Raw genomic sequence first — 18,034 nt, 5'->3', positions numbered from 1 at the left:
CTCTTGCATATACCATGAAATTGCTTTCAAGTATTTCTAGGTTTTCAGTGAGGGCTTTTAATATGCATTTGCAGTCTATCACTGAAATTAATTTCCATTGAAGTGGCACTTAATTAAGTTTTTAAAAAATCCAAGCCAAATAGTATATGTTGTTTTTGTACTTATGATCTCCTTTGTTAAATCCATACCTCCTTTGCTTTTTAACACATTTGCTACCAACTATTAGTATATTTGTAGTTGGCATATTATTATTATTCCTGATACCTCCAAGGAGTCAGAAGACTCATCGCGGGAGGACATCTTCAACTGTCTCTACACCTTACCTCTACTACGAATCAACGCCATCTACCGCCCACCTCCAACACCATATACAAGCCTCACAAGCCAACTATGAATATACTCTTATTTCGATTACTGACCTCCTATGCCAAGCACAAGTTAACCTGTAGTATAACCTGTAATTTGTAAATCAAATTACGAATGGTGCACTTTACTCATGCTGACTTTGAAGAAGTGAAAGTGCTTGGCATGTGGTAACAAACTATGCCCGAGGAGCATCGCAGCGAACGTGTTAAAAACCAATTATCGTAGCAGAAAGGTTTACAAATCTTGTTAGTTTCCTATAGAAAGCCATATGACTTCTGTATATAAATAAAAAATTTAAAAAAATCTCATGCTGTTCTTTATTATCAACACAGAATTCTTTAAAAGGCAATCGTATTTGCTTTGTGACTCTAATAACTATACTGAGAGATTGATAAAGAACTGGACTAACATATTTTGCAACCTGATGATGTCAGTGCACAATGCATTCTATAGCAAGAACTTTGAAACATAATCTTTTAGATGTGCTTATAAAACCTTTGTCTTCCAACCATGGAGGTACAGTAGGCTCTTGACTATCCATAGCCCGGATTTTATCACGGAGAATTATAATAATACAGTAATTCTCCGTGATAAAATGAGGAATACGTACTGTAATTTACTTTGTCAAGGCGTTGCATGCGTTCGTCTGCTACAATCCTCCTACGTGCATAACACAAGTTGAGACATGCAAAGTGCGGATTTCCCCACTTCGTCAGTTGTGTATTGGATGTCTACAAGTGCAGAATATGTATGCCACTGTTCCTGGTTACGTTAGTAAATTGTTAGTAAGGAGATTTGAAACATATCACTTGTAAAGTCTTGGAAAATTCTTTTGGACCATGAAGGTGGACATTTCAATCTTGAACCCATGTGTGAAACCGAAGTGGAAGATGAAAATGATAAACTTGTTTTGTTGCTCAAAAATGTACCGAGCTGTGATGATGTCAATGCAGAGGACATTACAGAATGGATGTCAAACGACGAAGTTGATGAAATAACTGACAACGATATTGTGGAAATGGTGACACAGGGGGAAGAAGAAGAGGAGGAATCCTTAGATGACAGGAAAAATCTCATCCCACATTCGTAAGGGTTCAAGACGATTGAGGCAGTGCTGCAGTACATTAGTGAGCAGGAGGAAGCAATGCCAGCTGATATCATCTGGTTTCATAAGTGGAAGGACATTGCATCGCGGAAGAGGGCTAAAAGGGTGAAGCAGTCATCTATCAAGGACTTTTTCAAAAACTAAAAACTGGAAGTTTTGACTCTTTCATCTTAGGCCTATCTTTTCACTTCTGTGTGAAAAGGTAGGCCTAGAACTCTAGCCTATCCAGTTTTGTGTTATCTGGCCTGCCCTTCCGCCACATTAGGCCGGATAGTCAAGAGTCTACTGTAGTACCATTATTGGTACAGGATACCACATTTATCAATGGTACTTGTTTTTCATCAACCCAAGTTTTTAGAGCAGCAAAAATGGATGCTCCAGTACAGTTAGTTTCTACAAAAGATTTTATAAACAACTCTTGTTGAAATTTATAATCATCATTGAAATAATGAATGTATGCCATTAGAAGGGCCTTTTTGTTAGTAACTATGAATTCGTCAATCCAAATAGAAAATTTTCCTGTTATTAGTTAGTCAATTAGCTGCTCTTCAGTATTAACTAACAGCTCATCGATTCATCTTCAAATTTAATTGTTACTCACTGGCAGTGTTTTTAAAATACTGGAAGGACTTTGATGCATCTTTGTTGAAATTACAGTCTCTAATGCATATCGTATAACATTCTAAGCAACTGTATGAGAACTACCAGTTTTTTGCAATGATTTATTTCTGCAATTTTATAAAATGCAGTCATTCTGTTGTCATTTGTTTCTATGTTCTTAAATAAGGAAGTAACAGTATAAATTAAAGATGCCAAGAAATCATATTCTTGGTTTCATCCTTTATACAAGCGTAAGCAAACAAAATTTGCACGTGAAGTCACTTCACGACTTGGCTACTTATATATAGAGGCTGATAACTTCACATTAGTTGCCTTAGTATACCATAATGCAACATGCATAATGCATTATGGGAAGGGCCACTACCCAGACCAGTTTCGACCTTTATTGAGGTCTCATCAGTGGAAGCCAGACCCAGAAGTGATACCAAGGTTGAAGTAAATGATGCAGAAGTCATATTTCCATATACAAGTAGTCAAAAGGATTTACACTTTATTACTAAAATACTCTGGATTAGGGATAAATGTTGAAAGTTTTTCCATTGGTTATATTATAAATTAAAGATGTCAAATTATATTCTTGGTTTCATCCTTTATCCAAGTAAAAGCAAACAAAGGTTGCGTATGAAGTCACTTCATGAACGGGCTACTATATAGAAGCTGATGACTTCACATCAATTGCCTTAGTATCCCATCATCAAGGAAGTAACAGTGTTACATTGTTCAGAATTCAGTCTTAAATTTTTAAAATATTCAGTATGTTCATCAACTTTATCAGGTTGTTTCCTTTTTAGGTGATCTAAAAGTCAGTCTTTATGGTTTCATAGCTTCATTTGAAAAAGAATATTATACATAAGACATATAGGCTGTCACAAATTGAATAGGCTTTCGATAAAACCATAAACTAGGTAGATATTCATCCAGATATTGTCGAACTTTTTTCCTTTCAGCACTTGACACAATTGATGATGGATTGAATAACTGCAAAGAATTAAATAATAAAATATGAACTATTTTTATTTAATTCTCATAGTTCATGTCACTTACAAAAGCACTGTGGATCAAAAATAAGCAATTTCCACACAGAAACAATAAATTAATAACTGTCACTTAGAAAGTAGAACCTATAGACTGAAACTTTTCATCATCCCATCCATGCCTGACATTAGGCATTTAATGCATATGAAGAGAAAAAGTGGCTGAATATCTTGCCCACTGGCTTCCTTTTATCAAAACTTCTCACTCACTCAATATAATATGCCTATATGTTAATAATTAATTTCAGGGATAAAGAAAACCCAACAAGAGAAATTTAAACAGTAAAGAATAAGATATTATCAGGTAAGGTTGAACTTTGGAAGGCCACAGACCATTGTAATTGATGTTTTTTTTTTTTTTTTTCCATTGAGAATCCCTGTCCTAGACTGATAAGTATTGTTTAAAACTTATGACACCATAAATCATCTTATAAAGAAACTACTGTAAAGTAAATGCTGATATGATCTCTAATCATGTTGCCAAAGTAGTTCAATAAACTTATAATTTTTATAACTTTTATGATATGATACTTATCATAAAATTCAATGAAACTCGAATCATTAATAGGATCTCCAAAAGACATACTTATATGAAAAATACCTAGAAGTATACTAAATGCAACTGCCTTAAAACTTATATGGGAGAAACTAGCTAATCAATATACTAAAGAGCACATCAGCAATGTTACATGCCTTCTTGTTGGCAGGGCTTAAAACAAATTCATCCAATGGACTGGGATATTTTCTGAGTTCCATTTAGAGGAAACAGTTATTATAAGGAGTATAATAAAAAAAAATTGCATAAGTCATCATTTAGTAGTAGAACTATATGATAGTTGAAAGAGCCTAATTAAATGTTACAAGCTAGTCAACTTTAATTATGAAAAACCTCATCTTCAAATTCCTAACTTGTGCCTTCAGAGGGATGTGCAGGATTCTATGATAATACTACGTTGTAAGTATACATTATTACTAACTTCTGATTAACAATTTTCCTCCAAATTAGTTTTATATTTGTCTTCTCAGGCATTCTAAACCAGTGATTCTCAACCTTTGTGAGCTGTGGCCCAGTAAATTCTTTTTTTAATAAGACAAGGGCCCGGTCCCAATAAATTTACTTGTAAATACCTTTCCAATTTTTTTTAAAGTTCATGCATTAAACTAACATAAGTATTAATAATTTTGACTTAATCATAAAGGGTATTAGTACACTTATGTATACAGGGTGGCATGTTGAAAAATATTAAAATTACATTTAAATTAGTTATCAATCACTGGACTAATGAAATCTTGTAGCATATTATGGTTTCCTCAGGCCAACATCATTAAATTAATTTGAGCTGATTTTCATTGACAAATCCCATTCTGATCACCAAAAATTTATATTATTGTAAGTACTTACGAGTGAATGCAGACTTTTTCTCCTTTGTGCTAGTAGTTTTCCCCTCCTTTTCTCCATCCTGGAATTGTTCTGTAGGCTTGAGGTGGATGAATCACTATTTGTTGCATCACAAACACCTTCAATAAAAGATTTCTTAACACCAAAATTAAACAAAGTCCCTTGTCTGTTATTCATATTAAAATTTAAATCTGTAGGCCTATTACTTTTAAAAAATCATGGCACTCCGGTTTTGAAACAAGCACACACTGTAATGCGAAGAAAGTATTCAGTATTACTAGATTTGAGAACCAGATACGACTACCTTGATCTTCAATTTCAGTGGAAAAATTTTCTTTATACTTCCTTGCTGATTGGTCACTAACATTTGCAACACAGATGTTATTTCATTCAGTTTTGAGAACAGAGGATACACCGTCCATTGTTGTAATCAGCTTGCAGGCAATTTTTATGACCGATCATAAACAGTGGTATTCCCTTTCCTGAATGTTGAGAGATTTCAATATGTGAAAATTAACAATAATTCATGAATACTTCCATGTTTAAAAATACATGGTCTAGTCACTTACATTTGTTGCATAGATGTTATTTAGGTATTCTGGGTCTGAGCTTTACGACATATTCACAACATGAAAAATGCTTAGAAAACTAAAATGACAAATTCCAGGAGAACTTCTCGCGCCCCGGTGGTTGAGAAACTGCTCTAAACTAAATCCATCCATCCATCCATCCATCTAGATTTGGTCTAAATCCAAGTCTTTTTCCTATCATTCTTGCATCAACAAAATCTCTCCCATTTAAGTAAAACGAACATAAACCTTTGATTCATTCTGCTTATACATGCCCAAATGCTTATTGCATCAGAGTTCTTTCCTGATATCTTAAATTTTTAATGTGATTCGCTCAGTTCACTCCTCTAATATTTCTCATAATTTTCAGCTATTGTCTCTATAGCCTTCAATCAACTGTTTTATTTTTAATCTAACTCTTATATCCAGGTGCCCTCCCTTGATGAGTCTTTGGACTCCCTGGTGGTGGTGTCAAATAATAATAATAAATTAAAACTGGTTTGAAGACTGCCTTGTATATACCACTGGCTTGCAGTTTCAGATAATTTCTCTTTTATTCACATAAATACATTTAACTAACTTTCCACCATATAGCTTTGCTTATTCTATTATCATAGTTTTTTTTTTTTTTTTGCTGATTTTCATACCAAATTTGTTGTAGTCATTTAACAATCTACATCAGGAGATGAATTTAATATATGGGATTGAATACCACTTTCCATCATCATCAGTAATCCATATAGATGGTGAATAACAATGGAGACAGTGTGTACTCTGTCCTCCTTGTCCCTATTGATTTTTACAATCTTTCTGTAACCTTACAATTCTAACTGCTAATTTACTTGTTAGTATATATATATATATACAAGGTGGTCATAAAGTCCTGCACCAGTTTTAAATTTTAATAAATAAAAATATACATCATCATCATGCATATCAAGAATTTATGTATGGCCTGTTCTGGCCTTAGAAGTCATCGTTGAATCATTTAAGAGGACGTCCTGGTTTTCTTTTTCCTAATGGTCCTAATGGCTTGTTTTGGTAATCTTTCTGTTTTCATTCTTTATATTTTTATATTTATATTTATATTTTTAATTTTTCTATTACTGGCTCTTGGTTTAATTCTTTCATAATTTCTTTGTTTCTTTTGTGATCAAATAGGGTATACTTTGCAGTTTTTCTCATAAACTTCATTTCTGCTGTTATTAATCAGTCTTTTTGTAAAACATAATTAGTAAAATATATAATAATCAATTTCTCACATTATATGTAAGAAATTGATATCTTTCTTCTTTGAAGAATCAACAGTTCATGGAGAAAGTATCTTGCCATGTTGCAGAATTCCTTCATCCCTGAATTGCAGGTTAAATCTTTCAAACACCACTATTTTCCAGTAAGATGGAACACACATTAAATAATGCCTTCCCAAAAACAAATGGATTGGTAGAGGCAGATCAGTTGCTTGGTCACCATATTTACCTGAGCTAACCCCATTAGATTTTGTGGAGCCATATCAAATAAATCACTCGTCTACTTATCAGAATCTCGTTTTTTGGATGAACTTAAAGTCAGAATAACAAATGCAATTCAAGTTAATATTGGTGCATCAATTATTTAGTGTATTCATGGAGTTCAAGAATCAACTTGAAAGATGTATCGAAATGATGGCAGTCTTTTTGAAATGTGATAATTAAAAACCATAACACTTCGAGTTTCATATAATTTTTAATAATTGTTTCATTATTTGTATATCTTTAGTTATTAAAGTTTAAAACTGGTACAGGACTTTATGACCATCCTATATTAGTCTCCACAGCTCAGTTTGGTATCAGTGATGCACTTTGGTTAATAAAATGGGTTCAAGTCCCATCTAGGATGTGAAAAACTTTTATCAGGCTTTTCAAGTGAAGGCATGTTAGCTAGTCTCATGTGGGGGTGCAGGATTTTTTTGTCCTGCAAAATGGGCAAACTAGCCAGAAGAACATATGCAATTTACAGATTTAGTAGACAATGTGGATATGATAAACCACCCTATTATAAGCAATAATCAGCTTTCTATGAAGCCAAGTGTTGGTGATGATAGCATTCAAGCTAACATAAAGGAGGGATTGGGTGAGTATACTGACTTAAATATCCTATTTACACTGTATAACTGCAGCGTTTTGAATAGTTTTTCTCTTGGCACTTTATCATATGCCTTTCCTAGATAGCAAAACTTACATAACTTGTTATATTTCCATGATTCCTAAACTCTTTATGATAAAATCTGATCTTGACCACTCTATTTGGCCAGAAACCCAGCTTTTGTTCTTCCCTGGGTTTCTCAGCCACTTCTCAAGTATGCCTGCATAAATCTTAGTTGGTACAGTCAGTAGCCTACTATGAGAACTACTCTGCTTGGAAAGAAGTCAATGGACACCATGGTGCCCACCTTAATAAGATATTGGACCTCCTTTTGCTGTGATGACTGCAGCAATCATATGGGACATACTTTCCACAAGTGTACAATGGCAATCAATGGGAATTTTGGACCATTCTTCCTGTAGGCATGTAATGAGGTCCTGGACTGTTGTGGGATGGAGGTCAGTCAAGTGTGGTGGCATTCATGTCCACGAACTACACAGTTACAGCAGCATTATGACATGGTGCATTGTCTTGCTGAAAGAGACAATGGTCAATTCTGTAGAAATGCCACAAAGTAGGAAGCATCGCATTGTTCAGAATGTTCATACCTCTCAGAGTTCAATGTTTGTGGCACCACAGAGGTTTGAGGCCAAACCAGGAAAATCGGGATCATACCATCACACTGCCACCCCTGAATTTCATAGTTGGGGTTACTCTGGTAAAAGATGTCAATCTGGGCATTCACCACGCTCATCTATCTATTTGGTAGAGAGAGTAGTGCGATTCATCATTCTATAATACAGTCTCCATGTCCCACTGTACATGCTCTTTGAACCACGTTAGACAATGCTGCATGTTGGTTTGGGTAATGTGGGACTTGCATATTGCAGTCCTACCATGGAGGGTCATGTTGCGAACCTTGGTTAGCTGACGAATGGTGGTTTTTAAATATTATCCTTTGTAGTACTGTACAGTCAGGTTCGATGACTGTAGTGGATTGTTCACTGCATTTAGCACTTGAAGTTCACTCCCTGTGCTTCCATCTCAGTATGGTATCACTGATTGCTGACTTGGTATGGCCCAATTTGCTGAACAGATAGGCCTGCAACTTGACATCCTATTATAACACCTCTTTCAAACTCCATCTCTCTCTCCTCATAGCCATTTCATCGGACACAGTTGCACTGACTTGGGAGCATCATATTCCTCTAATTTATACTGGCAACAAACATGTGAATTATATATTTAGTTTAATCCTTTATCCAAGTGTAAACAAACAAAGTTTGCACCTGAAGTATCTTCAGGAGTGGAACAACTCGTGGTAAAGATGGACAAAGCTTCACATCACTTGCATTAGTATCCCATAATGCAAAGCACATCTCCTTGTGGAGATGTATAATGCTATGCAAAAAAACTTCCAACATCTTTCTCTAATCCAGAGTAATTTAATAATTAAGTGTGACACCTTTTGGCAACTCTTATTGGTAAATATGACTTCTGCATTGCTTCAACCTTGGTATCACCTCTGGGTCTGGCTCCCACTGAAGAGACCTCAATAAAGGTTGAAACCGGTCTGGGTAGTGACCCTTCCCATAATGCATAGCATTATCCATATCCACAAGGAGATGTGCTTTGCATTATGGGATACTAAGGCAATGATGTGAAGCTTTGTCCACTTTTATCATGAGTTGCTGCAAACTTTGCTTGCTTACACTTGGATAAATGATTAAACTAAATATATAATTTATAGTCTAACCAAGTGGAAAAAAACTTTCGACAAACGTGTAACTTGTTACATATCATGATGCACCTTGTCTATGGGGGAGGGTCCATTGACGTCTTTCCAAGCAGTGTATACTCCATTCATCTGGAATTTGAATTTCTTACAAGGCCTTCTGAATTATGCAGTAAAGTCACAGTGAAACCTTTATTATCTGTATATTTTATTATCATGCAACACCTCTAGGGAGTTCAAAGACTCATCGAGGGAGAGTGTACCAACAGCATCGAACAATTGATCCCATTCCAACTACTAAACACACTCAAACTTAACTTTTTGTGTGAGCTATTAATAGCAGAGGCTCTACCAATCGACCAACTTTTGCTGGCATATTTGAACATATATAATCAAAATATCTTCTAATCTGGCTGTGTTTTTCTTGAGCTGACAGATATTTGTTCTCCGAGTTTCAAATAATACTGAGGTACTGCAGGATGCTTTTTTTGGATGCACTGAGCCTCAGTTAACTACAAATCCAGTTTAGTTTTGCTGATGACAGTACATTCTTTTTTCTTATATGATAAACTTTGCACTACACAAATCAACAAAGACTATATACTTCTGCAACCCTAAATTCTGATTTTCAAACCATTCTTCAGCAGGGCTTTTACAACCTTATTAACAAATTCATCTTGCAGAAATTAATTCTGTTCTTATTTTTCACAAAAATGGACACTTTCTCCCAATCTACCATTTAACAACTCCCAAATATTTGGATAAGATGAGATTTCTCTTCTTGGGATAACTCAAACCTCTTATTCTTAGAATTAACATATTACAATTATCACCTCCTTGGCATGCTGAAAAATTGAGTTTTCTCTTTCACTTCTGACATTAGTTTAACAACCAAATAACAAATCCACACCATTGAATATTATTCATATTTTAGGAAGTTTCTCCAAGGTTTCATAACAGTCCTTGACCTCACAGTAGAGTAAAGAGCAGTTTGGTGTCTCAAAAATTTACTGCACCATGTTTTATATGTCATATTTAGTTCGTGCTTCTTGCATTTTCAACAAATATTTCCATTATGGTCATCAGTTTGGGTATTGGTGTAATTCCCTCCACTCTCCTCTAAATCTATTGAGACATATGCAGCAGCTCTTGGTAACCCAGACCATAACCAGCCAGTCCACATCTCTTATCCTTTGGCAAAATGCTGAATTTACTATATATGGAAATTACATTAAGTAAAATAAATAATATATACATAGTCAAAATATCTTCTAATCTGGCTGCGTTTTTCTTGAGTGGACAGATATTTGTTTTGGAGTTTAATAGAAAACACATTTCGTGATGTCTGTCTCCTTACACCATCAGAGTGAACAAAAAGAACAGACATTTTAAGTGAAAATGGAATGAGAACAGGTGTTATAGAGTGCTTTTTTTTTTTCTTTCTATTACTTGCAAGCTCATCACATGATGCTATTAGGAACTCATGGGAAACTGTAAACAGTCATTAACACTGTAAAGAAACTTAGCCAATGCAGTTACAGGAATGTAAAAGTATATGTAAAAAAAAATTTAAAAAGAACAAATTTTACTAAATTAGAAATTAAATTATATTATTGCATATAGAGTATATATACATTCAATAGGTCATTCACATAAAGTGAATATAAAAAATGTAACCACAAGAAAAATAACAATCATTCTATGAATATGTTATATATTTGTAAAGAGACTGCCCATTTGTTTATCTCTTTCAAGAGACTTTTTATACACCAAGTGTTAAATAAATTTTACTTGAGTTCAATGACTTTAAATGTTATTTATTTATTTTTTTGAATCCAGGAAATGACTGACTCAAGACCAAATAAAAAAATACATATTTATTGAAACTAACTAACTATATATATATATATATATATATATATATATATATATATATATATATATATAAAAAAGGTAATTAAATTAATAACTACAAAACTATTTGGATCCAAAGCCTTCTAAATAAAAACTATACTTTAAGATCTGTTTTATCTCTAATCTCACTGACTCATTGTTAATAGTTTGTTTTATATGTACTTAATCAGTCTACTAGACTGAACATTTTGTTGAATTGTAAGTTATAGGAAACCCACTCACAGAGGTAGATACATTCACAAACTTTCCCATTATCCCCCTCTCAACAACATGGTGCCATAAAAACACTAACCCATGGCACTTATAACCTTTATTCCAATGAGGCCTCTCTTGCAACAGAACTCAATCATATACACCACACTTTTCTATCTAATGTTTACAGTTCCCCCCACTCCACGACTTAAATGAAATCCATCAAAGATTTCATTAATGCTATCACCATCCCCTATGCCCCGAGGCACATCAGAAAAAATAACCTGAATCTTAAAGAAATACTATCTTTGCACTGCTTTTAAACTCCACTTAAAACTAGCTATCCTTATCTGCTCCACTAAAGAAAACACCCTCGCCGCCTCTCGGTTCCAGGTGTATATAGAGTTCCTTGTTCCTGCAAGTTGGCCTACTATGGATATAGAGGAAGATCAGCTATCATCCAAATGGAAAAACATAAAAAATGCATCTATAGTTATGACTATGGGCAATCTGGCCTTGCTGACCATGCTTTGGATACAGCTCATTAATCATAAAAGGTTAATTTTTGAATGTTACCATAAAAAAGAATTTATTTTATTCTGCTAGTTTTCACATGCTATGATATAGTTCCTCACAAATAATTGAAACCCTTAGTAGATAGAATGGACAGCATTCTATCTACTAAGGGTTCTCCCCATCCAATGGGTTTGAATTCTATTGTAAGCACGAATGTTTGCAAATATCTTTAGGCAGAAGATGAATTTCATCTGGTGTGAGACCACCTCCCACTTATTAAAAAGTTTATTTGTTTAACATTACCCATGGTACTAGTATATGGAACTCCACTCCCGTGACTGATCTTCCTCTTGACTTGGGTGGTGGTCTCTTTGTCACCATCCCTGAAATGCCTACAAAGTATCCATCACCTCCATGAGATCAGCCACTAGACTATTTGTCCCACTTTTAGTAAGGACTGGACTACTCCAGCAGGCACAGGTATGCATTGGTGACATAACACCTTCCTACCACTGTAAACCATTCTGCAACTTTAAATCTTTCTACAACATCCTTTTATCTAAATATCTTAGGCCAACCAGGACTATTATCTTTGAGACACTTTGTCTGTCCAGAAAGTCAGCAAGTCTTTACCACCTGTATTGGTCTTGGCGTTCGCTCCCATGCAAAACATCCTATTGTTGTTAATGCTGAAGATTCTTCTTCATGCTGGAATACTGAAGAACATTCTACCACCAATGTGAACCCCTCTACAATTTCTGTGGGTTAAGGCTTAATTGCTGGAAAACTTATTAAAAGTTTATTGCAGTGAAACAGCACTAGGAAACAATTAAAAGAAGTATTTAATGCTTCTAATATTTCATCTCAGTTACAGACATTGCCAGGGAGTATGAAATGAGACATAACATGCAAGTGCACGCGCACACACACACACAGGCAATACAAAACTAACTGAAACATGTGGAAAAAGGACTGGAATCCTAATTAGGTTGGGCACCCTCTATGGATCAGTGGCCTAGGATATAAACTGGGATCTTGAAGTATTAGTATTTCCCAGATTTTGAGAAGTTTTATGTAACCATGCTTATTTAAATTAAGCTGATTTTTAAGAGCAGCAGCAGATTCTAAAAATAGTCTTTCTCTTCTAAATTTACTGTAATGGACCATGATGGTCTTTTTCCAATTGATTCTGTGAGCTGTATCCAAAGCATGGTCAGCAAGGCCAGATTGACCATAGTCATGACTGCAGATGCATTTTTTTATGTTCTTCCATTTGGATGGTATCTGACTTCCTGTCTGTCCATAGTAGGCCAACTTGCAGGAACAAGGAACTCTAAGAACTGAAAGGGAAGAGTTTTCTTTAGTGGACCAGATAAGGGTAACCAGTTTTAAGTGGAGTTTAAAAGTGGTGCAAAGATAGTATTTCTTTAAGATTTTGGATATTTTTTCTGATATGCCTCGGACATAGGGGATGGTGATAGCATTACTAAAATCTTTCTGAGGAGAAGGTTGTGAATTAGGGGAATGATTGAATTTTTTTTTTTTGATATTGTGGGAACTTAATAACCATTAGATGGAAAAGTGGTCTGTGTGTTACAAGTCTCATTTTGTACTCCCTGATGATGTCTCTGTAAATGCATCAAAATATCAGAGGCATTAAATACTTCATTTAATCATTTCCTAGTGCTGTTTCACTCCATTAAACTTTTATCATGATGTGTCTACAAATTTCAGTGTTCCTACAACATTCAAATAGCAAAATATCTTAGTCCAACCAAGAGCATCATCTCAGAGATACTTCATCTGCCCAGAATGTCAGAGAGAATTTACCATCTCTAGTGGTGTTGGTCTTCATTGCTATGTAAAATATCCTGTTGCTGTTAATGCAGAATTTTTACTGAATGTGAAAGCACATGATAAACTGTTGAAGAGGAACATCTTGCCTTCTGTGAAGCCTCATTAGATACAGAAGGTACAGCCCGTATTAATGAAGTTTTGACAGACGTTCTGTAGCTGCAATAAGGTTGCATTGTAAATTACAATCCTATGGAGAACCTAGTAATGCGAATGGGGCACATATGTTAGAAGATTCCACAAGAGCAGGTAATAGCTCCTTACATCCTCTCCATGGCTATCATCTCAAGAGAAGAGTGGGATCAGTACAACTCCATCCCTTCAAGATTGTCTTACATCTTCAGATCAGTCATCCCTCTCTCTTTCTCAATATAGTCACAGGGTTTTAAAGAAAATTATTAGTGTCACTCCATGAAGCATCTCTTACAATTAAGTTGAATCATTATTTTGAAACAGAATTTTCCGGGCTACATTCTCCTTCTCAGTTTGTGGAATGTCATCGTTTGATCCAAGTGGAAAGAGAGAACGCAAGCATCTTTATGCCCGAATGTAGACATTATACACAAGGAACAAAAGTGTTTGTGCTAGAACAATAACAATACTGGATGGAGATTTCTTCCTCCAAGTGAGATGCACAAGGAGTTTGTCTACTTTTAGAGGAATGTCTTTTCCACTCTGCCACCATACCTGCTTGATTTAGTCCCTCCATTCCAGTAACAACTTTTCCATCTATTTTAATATGATGAAATCAGGTCTTCACTTTCAGCCACTTCATCAGCTGTGGTAGTATAGCATGCCCACACTTTAGAGAGCTTCACTTGGAGACTTGCTAAGAATAGTCGATTCATGCTGAAGGGGAGAAAGAAATTAAGGACGTATGAATTGGTCGCCAACACACGAAATCACGTGCTTTATAAGTAAAATTTTCTAACTGTTATACAAGCAACATAGTTAACACTTTAAAAACTACAATGATCATAAAAGAGAAGTTAATTTTCTGACGTGTAATAAACAGCTCATCTCACAATACGGATTGATTACCCTATTATCAGAATGGATTCTCCTTCTGTTGACATGTGCAGAAGTGTCGAAGGGTCTCGAATCTGCGGGCCTACTATAGGTGGCTTTATTGCCTCGGTGTGTCCCTCTGCCTATCTTGCAAAATCTGATTGAAGTACTTAGGTTTATCAAATGTAGCATACTATTGTATCTTCACCAGTCAAGAAGAGTATTCATCCCAAAGAAAGAAAATGCATCTGCAATCTTTGCTACTGTATAATTACAGTTGTTCCTGTTCCCTTAGATCTCTTTCATAAAGTGTAAGCTAAATATGTTCAGTCATACATCCAGTATAAATTTAAGAAGACCATTCCTGCAGCTGGCTATTCTGAGAATATCTTCGTTCTTTCCTCTCTCTTTGAATTTCAGTGCCAACTTTGGCCTCTTTTATGGCATTCCTGGACCCAGAAGGCCTTTGACAATGTCTTTCTTCAAGCTATGCTTCAAGTACTGTGTATTGCAGGATATCCAGAGATTAACTCTGCAAATTCCCTATCATCCTTGGTTCCAAAATTGACATCCATCCCAATAACATAGGGACGTATGCCAAGATCCTTTGTCTCCTATTTTCTTCAGCTGTGTCACTGATGAGTTATCTCTTCTAAGACATTTTGGTTACTCACTTGATTCAACTACTTAATGATATGGCATTTGCTGATGATCTTATACTCACAGCCTCTTCTTGCAGGAACTTCTCAGCCAAGCAGTTGACTTTTCTCAAGTTTGAGGCCTAAACATCTGTTACGTGACAAAGTTGAGTATGTTTTCTCTTGTCCTCTCAGTTAGAGACAAGAAATTGAAAGTTGAGAACTTTCAATTTCTTGTGGAAATCCCTTGATGTTTTCTTCTGTACAATGGACCACTCTTTCCTATTCCCTCTTGGATCTTTTCTGTCTTCTCTATGAAAATTCTCACTTAAACCTCAACAGCAACTGTTCACTCTGAATTACTTCATTTATCCCAGACTCTACCACAAGTTAGTCCCAGGTAAAGCCTCTCTCTCCCCCTCTCAGTACTATCCTAGATGGATGGATGTTTGCTCACCAGTCCATTCTTGGTTAAGTCTTCATCACAATGTGCCAGCATTTTTCCATGCACTATAAAGCATGGAAGTCTTGAGATTCCCTCATTGCAATAGTTAATGCCTAGATTTCATCTCTCCAGATTGCAGAAATTTTTTTTCTACTTCAGAATTATGTTTTGCTGCCTTTAGGACTTTGTGCATTAAGGATGATTATCAATGCACCTCTGGATGAGTGCTTGATGGAAGGACGCTGATTACAACTGCCTTGGCTGAAAGTGAAAGGTTATTCAGTTGACAGAGCTTCATTAGAAGAATCTAAACAACATTCCCTCTCAACATCAATGGATCAAGGATGGAACTTGCTTCCTGTCTGGATTTGAATATATAGATTAGGACAAGAATCAATGCTCTGCCGATTCGAGCTCATACAACCTGAGGAAGAAGTGATATCCAGAACTGCAGAGCAGCCAGTCAGTATAAGAAAAAACATTTGGCTGTTGCCCAATAATCATTGCATACATGGAGTATGTGTCAGAAGACACAATGGAATAGTGAGGATTATAGAGAACAGATTGAGAAACAAAGGCCAAATAATAGCAGCACAACCCTGCTATAGGACCAACTGGATTGAGAAAGCCTGAACATGTAGTAAAGTGAGGAGATGAATTAGTCATTCTAGATGACCACTAACTATCTTCTATCATGAGAAAGCTACCTACTCTGAAAACCAAGACTTGGTGCAGCTAATTCAGGAAGAACACCTTATTATACCAAAATTTATTTCTGTGAATATATCCTCATTTAAAGGCATATGGTGTCAGCAAAGATGAACTAACTAACTAACTAAGCTTTGGCCTCTTTCTCAGGCAAATTTCAAGATTCTCTCTTTGTGTGTGTGCTTTGCAGGGAACACTGGTGACATTGAGAACTTACTAGAGAATGACTTCTCGGATCCCAAATGTGGAGTTGGATAGCACAGGATATTGTTGGGGCTAAGGCCTCTTCTGGTCCTACATGTGGGGCAATAGTATGTAGCACGATTTTCAGTGCAAAGTTAGAAAATAAAGAATAAAGATTTGTCAGATTCACATACCACACATACGTAAAAAAAAAAAAAACATTAATTAGTCTCTGATATTGAATTATATATATCACATGCTAACTTCAATGCTGGGCTGCTTTACATATCCATATCATAATCTAGTTCAATGAATTTTAGATATTTTATAAAAGAGGAACTGAAAGATTATTAAAACTTCTTTAAATTTATAACTACTGAACTCAATGTATGGCATTTGTATATACTCCTTTTTTGAACTTGTATATTCACGGAAATAAATCCTTTGGCTCATATGATATACACAGGGTAGGCTATATGAAGATAGGTAAAGCTGTTGTCATACCAGTTCCATAGCCTAAGACTATTCTTGAAGTTATCAGCATTTGATTTTAACACCAATTACAGAAAAACTAATGAAAATAATGATAATGTACTGATTAAATGAGTATTAATATTTGAATAAAGAAAATTATCATTTATCAAGCTGCCTTTAGGAAAAGTTATGCTATATCTGACCTTGTTGGCCAAGTGAACAGTGGCTCTGTTTCTCAACCAACAGGTTGTGGGTTTGAAATTCACTGTGGGTAGATGTCAACCTGGTTGGCCGAGTGGTTAGCGTATCCGCTCTCCAGCTAAAAGGCTGCAGGTTTGAATCCCGCTGTGGGCATATGGATGTCTGTGATTGTCTGTGAAAATACCTGTGGTGGTGGGCAGTAGATAGTGTTGGGTTGGTATGGTAGTTGTGCTTCATTGTAGTTAGTGGATTGAGTGGTAGAGACGGAGAGTTGTAGAGTAGGTGCCCTTCTTGATGAGTCTTTGGACTCTGTAGAGGTGTCATGTAATAATAATAATAAATAAATAAATTTAGTTGCTCAGGTGATGGGGCCCTAAAATTCCTTATTTGGTCTCTAGGACAAATACTCCTAAATTAAATTTAAAGAACTTTAAGGATGATCTTTCGGTTCCTCTTTTATAAATCCACAATATGAATGTACTAGTAACTTTTTGTGGGTGGGATTAACATAAAAAAATTATCTATTTATAATACTATTATTATATACTGGAATAAGTGAAAATCATTGTATATGATTTCCTGTAAAACAAAAGAATTGAAGTTATGCATAACGGTTCTTTATATAAAATGAAAACAAAAAATCATCCAAGAACTTTCCCACGGCAGTATTTTAAGTTACAAGTTTTGCAGTTTATCTGGATGAATTCCAAAATAAAAGTAAATGCACAGAAAGCAGTGTTTCTTGACAATTTAGTGCTGTGGACATTAATTACACAATTGTTGATTTTAATGTTACAATATGATGTAACATATTACAATATCATAAAGTGGAAGTATTAAGGATATTAGCATTTTGTAATTAAAATGAAAAGCCAAAAGGCTAGTTTTCTGGCAATTTAATAGTTATTAAATGGATAAGAATCCTATTTTGTTTTATAGCCAGTAAGT

Source organism: Typopeltis vanoorti, chromosome 20 (genome assembly GCF_054136105.1).
Source record: "Typopeltis vanoorti isolate ZY-2024b chromosome 20, IOZ_Tvanoo_1.0, whole genome shotgun sequence".
NCBI classification, from domain to species: Eukaryota; Metazoa; Arthropoda; class Arachnida; order Uropygi; family Thelyphonidae; genus Typopeltis; species Typopeltis vanoorti.
This window is presented reverse-complemented; position numbering follows the sequence as displayed.